This window comes from Poecile atricapillus, chromosome 11, assembly GCF_030490865.1.
Source record: "Poecile atricapillus isolate bPoeAtr1 chromosome 11, bPoeAtr1.hap1, whole genome shotgun sequence".
NCBI classification, from domain to species: domain Eukaryota; kingdom Metazoa; phylum Chordata; class Aves; order Passeriformes; family Paridae; genus Poecile; species Poecile atricapillus.
In genome coordinates this window covers 17375506-17389063 of record NC_081259.1, presented here as the reverse complement: position 1 = coordinate 17389063, position 13558 = coordinate 17375506, and the positions used below count along the sequence as shown (strand labels likewise).

The 13558-nt window shown below is 45.1% G+C and overlaps 1 long non-coding RNA gene across 1 annotated transcript; it reads left to right on the top strand.

Annotated features, from left to right (window-relative positions):
* Window positions 1–5951: 5951 nt before the first annotated feature.
* LOC131583089 (uncharacterized) lies at window positions 5952–13352 on the top strand. Its single transcript, XR_009278440.1, has 3 exons — window positions 5952–6449; window positions 7858–7961; window positions 13084–13352. It is a non-coding gene; the product is annotated as an uncharacterized LOC131583089 (long non-coding RNA).
* The last annotated feature ends 206 nt before the right edge of the window (window positions 13353–13558 follow it).

Genomic DNA, 13558 nt, shown 5'->3' with positions numbered 1-13558 from the left:
CTTGTATGTCAATACACCAACAGGCAGGGCAAACAACTCTGAGAGATAAGGGATGATTTAAGGGAAAACTAGCTATAAATAAGCAGCAGAAAATTACTTCACTTATTAGAAAGGGAGGACTTGGAAGTCCCTATGGGAACCCCAGAAACAAAACCAAACAGACTTTGTCAGACATTGCACAGTGTGATGCATGAAACGGCAGAGGAATGAATTTGGTGACTCAATTTCCCTCGTATGACAGGATTTTGGCCTGGAACACTGCACTGCAACAGTTAGGTCAGTAGGCTTAGCAAGTTCAAACTGCACCTTCTGTCATACCTTACCAGGGCTGCCTCTATCACTGCTTCCGCTCTTCCATCCTCCTCGTCTTCTCATCTACCTTCCCCCTCCTCTGCCTCTGCACTGACTGTGACACCACACTTTTTTTGGCAGCTGCACAGCTGAGATGAGTGGATGTACTGGCTGGGAGGATCCCTTGCCTGCAATACCTGGTGGAAGGTATGGCAATCTCTCTCAGGCACCCATTAATCCAAATGCCACACTGTCTCCTGAGCACCTGGCCAGCCAAACAAATTGTTTAATTGTCCAAATGTGCTCTTCAAACCTGATCTAGAACTTCCCCCAGTTCCTTCAGTCTGCCTTTTTGTTGCACACTTCAAGAAGTAACATGCAGCTGCACAGCCACCACTCCTCTGAATTCTCCTGCCCTTCTCAGTATTTAGTAGGTATTGTGCAAGGTGTGAATTTGTTTCTCTGATAAGACCTTGAGAACACATTGGGCCTGTCTCCCTTTCTGGAATTCAGAGGCTGCTTCAAAGGTGTAAAGAGCTGTTTGATATGTCTGACTCATTCCTGTTTCTTTCTTCAGGACTTGCCATGGGACATTGCCATGAATCTCATGTTGGTCATAAGATGATTCAGGAAAGCCCAGAGTTTCCCAAAGACCAGAATGATTGTACACAGGGCAGGACCTGACATCTCGGGCTAATGAAGGTAATGAATCTGGGTACAGCCCCTCAAGAGCACTCTATCATTCCAGTGGCTACAATTGCTGTTAAGTTCCTTGATCCACATTGCCTGTAAGCACCACTTTCTTCTAACTTGCATGCACATCTCCAATATCATGATTACCTCTATCATACAGCTAGATTACCTCTCCCAGGGGCTGAACTTTGGCCAAATCCCTGTTTTGAAGATAACACACCTTCATAAACTTCTTTGTTTCTTTTTCCTCCTTCTTATTTAAATATAGGAAATTTTTTAAGAGTCTTAAACTGAAACTCTCAAAAAAAAAAAAACCTGGCAGATTCCACACTGCATTCTTGGGTAGAACAAGGAGACAAACAGTTTAGACCAAAGTTGTCTTTCCCCTTAGCATTTATGGCCAGCCCTGCTTCCAACAGATCAGATAGGCATGTCCCTGGGAAGACAGAAGGCCAGAAACAAAGGGCAAAAGGAACTGAAGGAAAGATAAGTTCAGGATGAGCCATTAAGAAGGAAGTGAAGTAAAATATAGGATGAATGGGCTTTGATGAAAGCAAGAGTCGTCTGGGGCTTAAAGAAAGGGTATTCCAGAGCACAGATGAATTTCAGTTTGTATTATTCCTTTCTCTGAATGCCTTTTCTAGGTCTGATGTATTTCCAACTTTACCCCTGAATGAAGCTCCTGTACATTCAGTTGAGTGTGCCTAGCAGAGGATTGATTTGTTTCTCTGAGACTAGTTTATAGTTTTGGTTTTTGACCTCACTTCTCTCATTTACAGCCTAGCACTTAGAAAGGGTCTTCCTGTTTAATTCTGATGTCACTTTCCCAAAAGAAATGTCAGGCACCAAAAAGGAGCTGCCATTTCAGAAATAGGGAAGGCCCAGATTTTTGTAACCCTGAACCTCAGCAGACAGAGAAAGTAAAGGATAAAGCTAATGAGATGGGAAGAAGTGTAAATTGATTTTACTGATGGATGATGCAGCTTGATAATAGCTGATGCCCAGGTAGACTCTTGAACTTTTTCAGAGATAGCAGCAGAGACTTTTCTAGCTGAGACTAGAAAAGACAAATAATACCTGACACCCATAAGTAGAAGGACAAGAGAGGGACCCTACCTGAAACCTTGGACAAAGGCAGAAAGAGTCAAGAGGATCCTGCTTTGCCAAGATACAAGTCAAGCTGTCCTGCTTGCCAAAGCCAGGCTTTCACATCATTCTGAGCTCACAGCACCAGGGTCATTGCTTCAATAATGAAGACATCTTCAAAGCATTGAGAAGAAAACATACATCAGTGCAGGAAAGCTGATTAAATGGCTGGTTTCAAGAAGCATTGTGTGCAGTGGGTGAGGGATTGATTAGTCCCTCAGACACCAATTTCACTTTTAAAGGCTTTAACAGTTAAGGAATGGCATTCCAAAACAAATTTATCCTAGAGCAGCTGGGACGGAGAGGGATACTGTTGCCCAGGTATTCAGTAATAGGTGTCAAGGAGATGTCTGCAGGCATTCAAATACCATGGCGATGAATTTAACATCAAAAAAAACCAAGTTGCATGATTTTACCCAGGATGGACAGAGCAGTTTTCAACTCCAGTTCTTCTAAGTCCATCCCTGTGGACTCTAAGTCAACTAGGTCCCTTCTTTGGAGTGCTTTGGCTCATTCACTGAGGAGTGTTTGTAATCCTGTACAGGAAACAGCAATAACCTGTTGGTGGAGATTGCATTACTGTTTGTGGATTTGTAGTTCTGCCTGTACTTACATCTTTGGCTGAACAGTGAATATTTCTGAACTTCCAAAAGCTAGATGGTATCTGCAAAGCAAGGTCAATGATATGTTTTTGTTCTATATGAAAATTGTGGGAGTTAATTTATTAGAAGAAAGGTGTCCCAGAAAAGCCAAGCCATACTAATCAGTCTTGCAGTGCCACAGATGGGGATTAAAATCCACTATACAAACACATCAGAAACCAAACTCCTTGTGCATACAGTGAGGGAACACATCTAGTTCTCTCCTTAATGGCTTGCACAGCTTCCTGAAAACAAATAAAAAACACATCTCTAAAAGCAATAAGGAACCATGCAGGCATATCTGAATCATTCCATTTGATAAATGAACAAACTAGGGAAAAAAGGAAAATGTAATATCATTTTTCCAAACCCAGCTGAGTGAAGGAAGAGGTAGTTGCACAGAACTGTTCAGAGTAGAGCAACACACCTTCCATGGACTCCCTAGGACTTGCACCCTTTCCTTGGGATCCACAAGCTCATAAGCCTTACAGGCCTCAGTAAGCTTATCTTGCCATCACAGACACTTAAAAGGGATGTTCCAGAGCAGAGGGCAGATGCCAGGCTCAGTCCTGCTAAATACATTACTGTTTGGAGTGGGGAGCAGGGGAATGGGCAGACCCCCCAGCTCAAGTGCTCCCAGGGCTGAGATGCAATCATAGTTACAGCTGAATACTCAGCCCTTCCATCCCCCTTTTGATTTCTTAGTTTTATAGGCACTGCAATAGTTAACTTTCTCTATATTTTAGAATATCAGCATAAGGCACCTGAGTTGGCAGACACTGAGGTGAGCTGGGCGGGTCAGAGTTATTGTTTCAGATTCTGCAACCACATCACTTAGCATGGAAAATACAGATCAAATACATCTCAGCAACCCTACCATCTCATTTACTTTCATCTCTTTCTGTAGGTAAGTTTAGATTTTGGGGAACAGAGTGGTGCCTGGGACAATACTGTCCCTATTCAAACCCTCCACAGACTCAAGTGCTGCATGAACACTGACTTTATCTGTGTCCCACCAAACCAGGTCCAGGGTGCAGCCTCATTTAGGGAAGGTGAGACTGGGGAGCTAAACCAGTGGTTTTCAATCATTTGCTGACTTGGTGTCTTGGTTTGAAAGACAGTGTTTGCTAAGGAAGGCAGGAGCCTCCCTTGAAATGGAAAATATAAACCTCCTCCCTCTGAATTATTATAATTTTGAAATTAAGGGGCTCTCAGGCAAATATATGAGAATAGGAATAACAGTTCTTTACCAGGAAAGTTAAAATAAAAATGCAGTAGTACAAAGAAAACGCTGACAGAGTCAGAATACAAGCTGACCCCTGTTGGTCAGGGTGTTGGTAGCAGTCGATTAAATGGTGGCTGCAGTCCTCCTGGAGTGACAGATGTGGTTCTGCTGAAGCAGTGACCCTGTAGAAGGATGTAGTTTTCCTCTGGAGGCCCAGTGGTGGTGTAGATGGAACCTGTCTTCCTCTGGGAATCCAGTGGAGAAAGGCTAATTGTGGTGTTCTAAATTTCAGATGACATCCAGGTAGGAATGCTTGGCTCCTCCCCCTGGATGGAGCATCTCACAATGGGATGATGTGGTGAGACTCAAAGGCCCATTAACAGAAGATATCTCCCTGAATTTATGAGGGATGGGTCATGGAGGAGATAAAGAACACTGCCCTTCCTGCTTTTAAGTAATAGAATACATACTTCTGGTTACATCTTGCATTGCACCCTAAGACATTTGGAAATCACAAGTGTCCACAGGCCACAAGTCAAGATCACCAACCCCAGTACGAGATTTTTTACATAATCTACATCTGCTAAATTTTAAATATCAAATGCACAGAATCGAGTTTGGTAGATAGAACACTGTAAAAAACACTGTAAAAAAAAAAAAAAGTAGTGAAGTACATCTGGAAAACTAACCCACATACCTTTATTGATGAAGGAAGAATGGAAAATATAAGATTTTTTTCCATTATAAAGCTGACTTGAAGTCATCTTTCCTCACAATGACTGAGAATAAGTCACAGAAAACAGCAATCTCAGAATCAAATGGGAGACAAACCTCAGAAAAAAGAATGATCATAGCAATTACTTTCTGTAAATCTGACTATTTTCCTGCTAGAAACAAATTCTAAACACAAAAAGCTGCTGAAACAGATGAAGGATAACAGACTGCTCTGTTATCCTTCATGTTATATGTGCCCTGGAGTTTATAAGGAATGGAATTTTATATAGACTTACAACATCAGTGAGTAAAAGGAAAGTAACAGAACCAACATACTTAGCTTTAAACAAACATTTGGAAGACTGAATCACAGATTTCTGAATATAACTAATTCACATCTCTTTTGACATAACAGCACCCACATAATTTGAGAACTGGCTTAAGAATTGTGAATAAGGAATAAAAATAGCAAATTACTGAGCAGGAAAAGGTACTTAATGTGTTTAAAATGGATCATAGTAGTGCTGTGTTAGAATTCACATCAAGACTTTCACTGTGATTTAGAAGAGACTGTAACTGATGAAATTATCAGATGACAGAGAGACATTTTGAATAGTAATGAGGATAAGAAAATAATTCCAAGAGGTGCAGAAAAATCAGTTTTTTAAAAAAAATCAAGTCTTTGATCTATAAAGCCACAAACCTAGTGATTCCTGCTCTCCTATAGATTGCATTTTTATATCACCATCACACTGGATCTCATTTGGGATCATTCTATAACACCCCCCCCCCCCCCGCCCCCTTCCCAGTTCCTTCCCATGTCTCTACACTTACTTTCCACAGGATTCACCGTATTTCCACCCACAGTCACCACCTGTTTTGGCGAGGGGAGGCAGAGCAGATGCTGTTGCTGGTTTCAGAATCTACCCTGCTTGATACATTCTATTGTGTTCTTTACCTAGAACACTGCAATTTGATCTTGACAGAAAATTATCAAAAATCACGGCAGAGTGTGGGACAGATTTCTGATGTGAGACTTAATAGCATTAAGCACCAGAGCTAGATTCTCTGATGAAGCCAATGTCCATTAGGGTACTTCTTTAGACACTCCAATCCTAGCCTTGGCTTGCACTCACTTTAGCTCCAGGCACAACTGAGCAACCTCAGAACAACATCTGACATCTGCAAGATTGCAGTATGGCTATGTACTCTCCAAAGTGATTTTTTTTTCCTAGGCAAGAGTCTTAACTTGTCCCCTATCTGGCTGAGACAAATCTGGAAGATTTATCTGGCTTGAAGAACCAGTCTCATATAACCAGTTTTAACTAGGGAATAGTCAAATAGGGATACACTGTCTTCCCACAGGGACAGGGGGAGAGGAATAGGGTTGAAGGAAAGGAGCTAAAGGACCTTTATCGTCCCCTCTCTTCATTAGTACATACTTGTATCATGTAACCAATAGTACAGTGAGTAGTAGCACAGGCCTGCATTTATGTTCTGGCTCCTCAAATCTGCAGGTTGAAAGCACTGTGTAAGAGATTATTTAGTAGTGATGCAGAGAAGAAGCATGAAAAGTTAAATTAAGCTGGGAAGGGGAAAACATAACCTGAATGTTGGCCCAAAGCTTCCTGCCGCTGTGACATAAGAGACCCTAGGAGGATTGCTTCTCGAGGAATCAATGGCACAGAGCAGAAGAGCTGCCAAGAGTGGCCACCAAACCGGGCCAAGGGTGGCCCAAGGTGAGCACGGCAGGGAAGGCCAAGGGAAAAGGCTGCGGTTTTACAGTGGGCTGAAGGAGGCAGAGTTCAGGGCAGCGCTGGGGATTCGGGGCTGCCCGGCGAGCTGTCCCTGCCGCTTGTCCCGGGCGTGCCTGAAGAACAGCCCCGTCCTGGTGTCCCGGGTGTGCGCAGGAGCTGCCCCGTGTCCCGATATCCCTCTGTCTCCGTATCCCGGTGTCCCCATGTCCCCCTGTCCCGGTGTCCCTCTGTCCCTCTGTCCCGGTGTCCCTCTGTCCCGGTGTCCCTCTGTCCCTCTGTCCCTCTGTCCGGGTGTCCCTCTGTCCCTCTGTCCCGGTGTCCCCCTGTCCCTCTGTCCCTCTGTCCCCCTGTCCCGGTGTCCCTCTGTCCCCCTGTCCCGGTGTCCCCCTGTCCCGGTGTCCCCCTGTCCCGGTGTCCCTCTGTCCCCCTGTCCGGGTGTCCCTCTGTCCCTCTGTCCCGGTGTCCCCCTGTCCCTCTGTCCCTCTGTCCCTCTGTCCCGGTGTCCCCCTGTCCCGGTGTCCCCCTGTCCCTCTGTCCCGGTGTCCCTCTGTCCCTCTGTCCCGGTGTCCCCCTGTCCCGGTGTCCCTCTGTCCCCCTGTCCCGGTGTCCCCCTGTCCGGGTGTCCCTCTGTCCCGGTGTCCCTCTGTCCCCCTGTCCCGGTGTCCCTCTGTCCCCCTGTCCCGGTGTCCCTCTGTCCCGGTGTCCCTCTGTCCCCCTGTCCCGGTGTCCCTCTGTCCGGGTGTCCCCCTGTCCCGGTGTCCCTCTGTCCCGGTGTCCCTCAGTCCCCCTGTCCCGGTGTCCCTCTGTCCGGGTGTCCCTCTGTCCCGGTGTCCCTCTGTCCCCCTGTCCCGGTGTCCCTCTGTCCGGGTGTCCCTCTGTCCGGGTGTCCCTCTGTCCCCCTGTCCGGGTGTCCCTCAGTCCCCCTGTCCCGGTGTCCCCCTGTCCCGGTGTCCCTCTGTCCCCCTGTCCCGGTGTCCCTCTGTCCCTCTGTCCCCCTGTCCCCCTGTCCCGGTGTCCCTCTGTCCCCCTGTCCCGGTGTCCCCCTGTCCCCCTGTCCCGGTGTCCCCCTGTCCCCCTGTCCCGGTGTCCCTCTGTCCCCCTGTCCCGGTGTCCCTCTGTCCCCCTGTCCCGGTGTCCCCCTGTCCCGGTGTCCCTCTGTTCCGGGCTCCCCTCAGCAGCCCCGCTGCGCTCGCATGGCGCCCCCTGGCGGGCCGCTGTTCCCCTCACGGCGGCACCGCGCGGGCTCCGCGGGGCTCTCCCGGACAGGGCCGGAGATCTCCGTGCTCGGGAGGAGAACAGAGCCTCTGCAGCGCCCAGAACCACCAAGATAAAAGAAAGAGAGAGGGCATTGGCGCTCCTCTGTGCTCTGAAATTGATTTCGTACGTTCAGGACGGTCAGTCGCATTTTGTCCGTCGCCTCCGATGGACTTCAGGGAAGCCTCGGGAGCACTATGAATTCTTAGAGGAGCTGTGCAAAAACCGCGCTTAAGCCTTGTAAGTATAAAAGACAAAAGTAGTTTAATGTCTCCTTTCCCAATCTTGTTCTCAGCTTAAATTAATTACATTTATAAAGTACTATTAAAAACTAATCTGGGGAACTACCCCTTTATGTGTCTGCTGGTGAATATGACTGACCATAAATTCTTACTTTTTTTTGGAGCGAATCATGGCATTTCATAAAATGTTTTTACGGATGAGATTCTTTTTGTCCAGGTACTCTGAAATCAGCAAAATCAACAGTACACTCATCAATTTATCTTTGCAGTCGTACAAATGCTGCTTCTTCAGGCAAGAAGATTAGTCAGCAACATTTAAAAACCCTTTTTCCATTCACAAAATTTAAACATTTTACAAGAAGGGCTTTTAGAAACATGCAGTCATTTACCAGCTGGTGGAGCTCAGTAAATAGCAGGAAGATTTGTCCACAAACATCCCCTGAATTGAAAGAGAGTTGTGACTCAGCCACCTTTATTAACCTTCTGCTTTCATTTCCACAAAAGCTGATGTCTTTGGGGTACTGCTGCTTTTTGTTTTCTGCTGACAGAAAGCATTGCAAATGCACTGAACTTACTGTGGAGTTGCTACCACCTTGACCTACTGAAGTTCTACAGAACAGGTTTCCCTGGCACAAATGCAAATGTATAACTTAATATAGAACAGCTGTAACAGATGTGGGTTGCCCCAGTTATCAACTGCTGAAATTGGTCAAAGTATTACCCCATGTCTATCATGAGACCAAATATGAATTATAAACCAGGCATATGCAGACTAAACCACCTAATTCTGATAAAGAACCCACTGAGCTCCAGTGGAAACCTGCCCATTGAGTCCAGCAAATCTGGAATGAGGCCCTGTCTGCAAGGGAGCATTTAGTCACTGAAAAGGTACCCTGAGCATTTCATTTGTAGTATGATCTGAGGGAAAATACTGTAGTTAATGTAAATGAGTGAAATATCATGTGTCATCTTCCAAATGCAGTTACAACAGAATTCAACATGGGCATGTGCTCAAAGATCCAGCTAAAAGACTTCTTAAATCCACCAGAACTTTTCATGTTTTCTTGGAGACACAAGGGATATTTCATACTTTCCTCAGCACTTCGAATGATAAAACATACCTTAAAATTAAAACAGAAAGTGTTAAACATTTAAATCAGAAACTGAATTTTCAAAGAAAAATACAAAATGCCTCATGAACAGCTACAATAAATAGGTTATTTAATTTGGGAGCATGAATGTTTCTTTTAGAAATGATGATCAAACTTCTATATGTTCTCGACAAATTGAAAAAAATATTCTCCTTATACAATCAGTAGAATTAAGAGTTGTCCGGTGTTCTAAGAACTGGAAGAAATTGTGAAAAGTGTTATTTTAATGCTTTCTCAGGGTGCAGAAGCAGAGGCAGTGATGTGATCTAATCAAGCATTCCACTGCCAACACATCTTCTCAAAAAGTTCTGTTTGGACTCTCTTTAAACAATTCATGTGCTAACAATTTTTGTGATTGTGAAACATGCATACTATTTGGACTTAACTAAAGAAACCAGGAGGTTTTACTGGGCAATGTCACTCTCATACAGGAAAAATATAAAGTCTAGGCTTTGTTCTAGACATACAAGCAGTGCCACAGAAATAGTTGGAATTTAAGCACATACTTTATATTAAAAACAAATGCTCAACTGTTTTACAGGATCAAGAGCTGCAAGTCTTAGTGATGCCATGGTTTCTATGACAACTGTGATATTACATGAAGGATTATGATTTAAAGGAACACACATCTGGCCTTTTCCACAGATGTGGTCCTAGTTTATCCTGTATGTACCTTGTGTACAAATCTGCTCATCTTTGTGTGCACTGAGTGCATGATGAGGGAGGGCAGGCCTCAGCAGACCAGGCAGAAAGCGAGTCAAGTGCACTCTATTCCTGCAGATTTCAAGGAATAAAAATAAATTCAGACTTGGGGCTGCACTATCCTTTCAGGCACAACTGCAGCCCAGGAGCTTGCTGATGGCTGAGGGATACTGCAGCAGCAATGCAAGAAATGAAATGCCTGGTAGGAAGCAGCAGGTGCTGTGCACCCACACTCCCTCCCTTCAGAGCCCTCACAGCCCTGACATGGTTTCCTGCACCCCAGCTTGTCCTGGGGTTGGCTCCACATCCTGTTGAAGGCTCGAGCTGTGGAATTGTTAACCAAACTGTGGTCTGAGCAGCTTGCAGCCCCACAGTCTCCCTCCTCCACCAGCCCTGAACTCTGCAGAAGCTCCACTTCCCCCCTGCTTTCTGATTAACTTTTTCTCCATTTGGCTCAGTAGGGAATACATTTGATCTCTTGAAGATGTACTCCAGCTATCTCCATGGTCCTCAGTGATCTCTGCAAACATATCCAGAAAAGTATTTTCATCCCTCGGGAGCAGGTGCCAAAAGTAATTCCATATGACTTAGTGCTAAAAGCTAGCCCAGACTAGCTACCTTGGAACAGGACAGGAAATACCTAAGAAAAACTCCATCTCTGTCCTTGGTGTAAGAACAACAGCCTGCTCTTTAACTGAGAGTGCCTAAACCCAGCCCTGCAGACCCCCAGCACTCAGAAGGCTGCAGCACATCCTCAGCTGCTCAGGTGATGTTGCCCAATTCATCTTGGCAGTTCAGCCATTTTGGGTAGGAATATTTTCTCCTCTGTCTCACTGTCTCATTTTCAGAGAGCAGCCTGACTCTGGGCTGCTGTGCATTCAGGACACACTGATTCACCTGCAGCTTTTACAGGCAAATGACTGCCAGTGCTGCAAATTTGTTCAATGGCCCTTTTAAGTACATGGCTGGCTTTGTAGCAAACAGCTCCCTTTAGATTAGGATAAATGCTTTACCAGGGAGATTAGTGCCACTGCACTTGTGAAGTCATGATATTCCCTACAAATAAAATCAGTTCCTATAAATAGCCAGAACATCTTCCATCCTATGAGATTATGAGCTTCTTCCTTGCAAAATAGATGAGCTCATTGAGAGATAATTTTGTGATAGCCAGACAGCTTCAACATAAGACTGAGCCCATCATCATTATTCCAATTAAAGCTCCTTTTTATACCAGTAAAATAATTGATGTGCTGATAAACTGCTTCAGTTCATTGTTACTGCAATATCCACAGCTGCTCTGAACACATCCATGTAATCAATATGGCCCATTAAAAGGTTTCTAAATGAGTTAACTCTTACAGGAATTAGCTGGATTTCTGAGAGACTATCATTCTTTTTGTTCTGTGTTTCTTTTATTTACAGAGGCATTAAGTCCAATCACAAGCTGACCACACACACTCAAGCAGAGCATAATATGAATGTCACATGCTATTTTTGTAATAGAAGTTGAGCAAGAGAACCTGGCCTTGAGGCTACTTTTCCCATATTAAAAAATACCTAACCTAACCTGCATCATTCTGACAGAACTAGGTTAGGGAGTGACTGTGTGTGCATTTACATTGGCAGAGCAGGACGTACTGTGAGGGACAGCAGAACAGGAGCCAAAGGCAGGGAACTTTAATTCCAATTCAGCAGCAGCCAGAAAGAGAATCTCCCAGAACAGCCACAGCAACATGACCAAAAAGGCCCATTTCAGCACCATGCCAAGCTGCAGCTTGCACTGAAGATAACCTGGGGCTCCAGTCTTCCTGTTCCTCATCAGTGCCACTGCCCCCAGTCCCTGTGCTGCAGGAGCAAAGAGCTGTGCAGCTCCCAGGGGAGAAGCTCAGGGCAGCTGAGAATGGAATTCTTGTGTAAAGGTGTGGCTTTAGGTACAGCCACCAGATTCCTGCCCTGCTCTCTGGGATAGATCACCAGCATTCTCAGGAGCCAAGAAAATCTTTCTAAATACCTAACTTTACTGCAGTTCCAGAAGAAACAAATTTTTAGGTCAGCCTCTCCCTGCCCTGCTTCAGGGGAAGAACTGTGGGGAAGACAAGCCTGCACACATTTATTAGGGGGCTTGGAGCTTCTGTTGTTGGCTGCAATTAAAAACCCAAACTAAAACTGCCAAAGCCTTTTAGAAGTTTTGTTAACCTGCTATGAGGCAAATACTTGAACTTCAGACTTACTCATCCACAAATCTTGTTTTTGAATCACTTCTACTTCACGCACTTGCCACATTCGGGAGATAAAGGGTTTTTAGCAGCTGCAGATACCCCATGCAGAAGCAATTACTTCTTCCTGATGCCTGCAGCATTCCATGAGAACTTCCCAGTGTGAAATGCAACTTCCCAGTCTCCTCCCAAGGCTCACTGCAGGCAGTCTTATACCAAGTACTAACACTGGGTGCTGCACGTGCACTAGAGGAGCTACAAAGAGGTATTTTTTCACACTTAGAAGTAATCATCACATGCATACAGCCCATTATGGGGGCTAGGCAGTCACCTAAACAGAGCTTTTCAGCTGTTTGTTGCTATCTGCTGCTGATGTTGCCACTAGAAATGCAAAAAGGCAACTCTACTTTTACAATTTCTACAACACAAACCTTTAATGAGTTTATTTTGAATTGTGTCTCAAAGACCAGGCAGACATAGCTAGTAGGCTGCACAGCTTTAAACAACTTGTCAAAATCCTTTTAGGAAACAAAATAGCATACATTTTTTGAGGGGTTCCCATCTGTCTGAATTTCTAACTTGATTTTTGCAGCTCACACAGCTCAGATGGATTTAGCTGAGAATACATAACCTGAAGCTGTGTTCCTGAAGTTTTCTTCATACCAGGATGGCACCTCCATTAGGAAATTCTTAAGCTGCTGAGCTTCAGCTTAGGCCCTAGGTGTCCTCTCTGCCTTCTTCAGATAAGGAGGGTCACCCAGGCCCAGATCCCAGTGCCCCCAGACAGGGTGCTCCTGAATGTGCCAGGTAGAGCTGCAGGGGAGCAGCTGGGACAGGGGTGCAGCACTGAGGTCTCCTGACTGGATCTGCCTCTGGCCACCTTAGCCCTTCACCATTCCTGCTGCTTCTGGTACCATGTTTTGTTAGTTGGTTCCAATTCAATTTTAAAATCCCTTTGGAGCTTGTTTACAAAGGCTTTGGCTCATGCAAAGCCCACTTGGAAAAGGTGATGTGCCCAGAGGCAGTGAATTCTACATTTCTTCCACTGCAGAACTCCACCTTAGAGTTCCCATCCAGGGAAGGGAGCCAAAGATAACTGCCTCTTCCAAAGAAAGATCTTCTGGAGTCTACATCACCCCCTGATGTTTTGAAATTTCCAGTGGACCACATCAGTCATGGTGGAGTGAGAAGCAGCATTTACGCTCAACCTTTCCTCAAGAGGTACAGCACCCTGTGTTGAGGATACCGTTTGTTTCAAAAAATCCCACATATGTTAGAATCCTTTAGGCTCCTATTATAACATATAGTGATTAAAAAGAATTGCTTGCTTCCTGGTGTTTCAGTTAGTTTGTTCTGTGTGCCTGGTAGCATTTTGCTGAGCTTCACTGTTTCTGCAAAGCTGTCAGTCAGTGTTCCCTGTTGTTTGCGTGGGCTTTTCACACACAACACAGAAGAGGAAAACACTAAAAAAGAAAAAAAGGGAAAATGTGTCTATAATCCACTTAAAACAGCCAGCAGGGGAATTT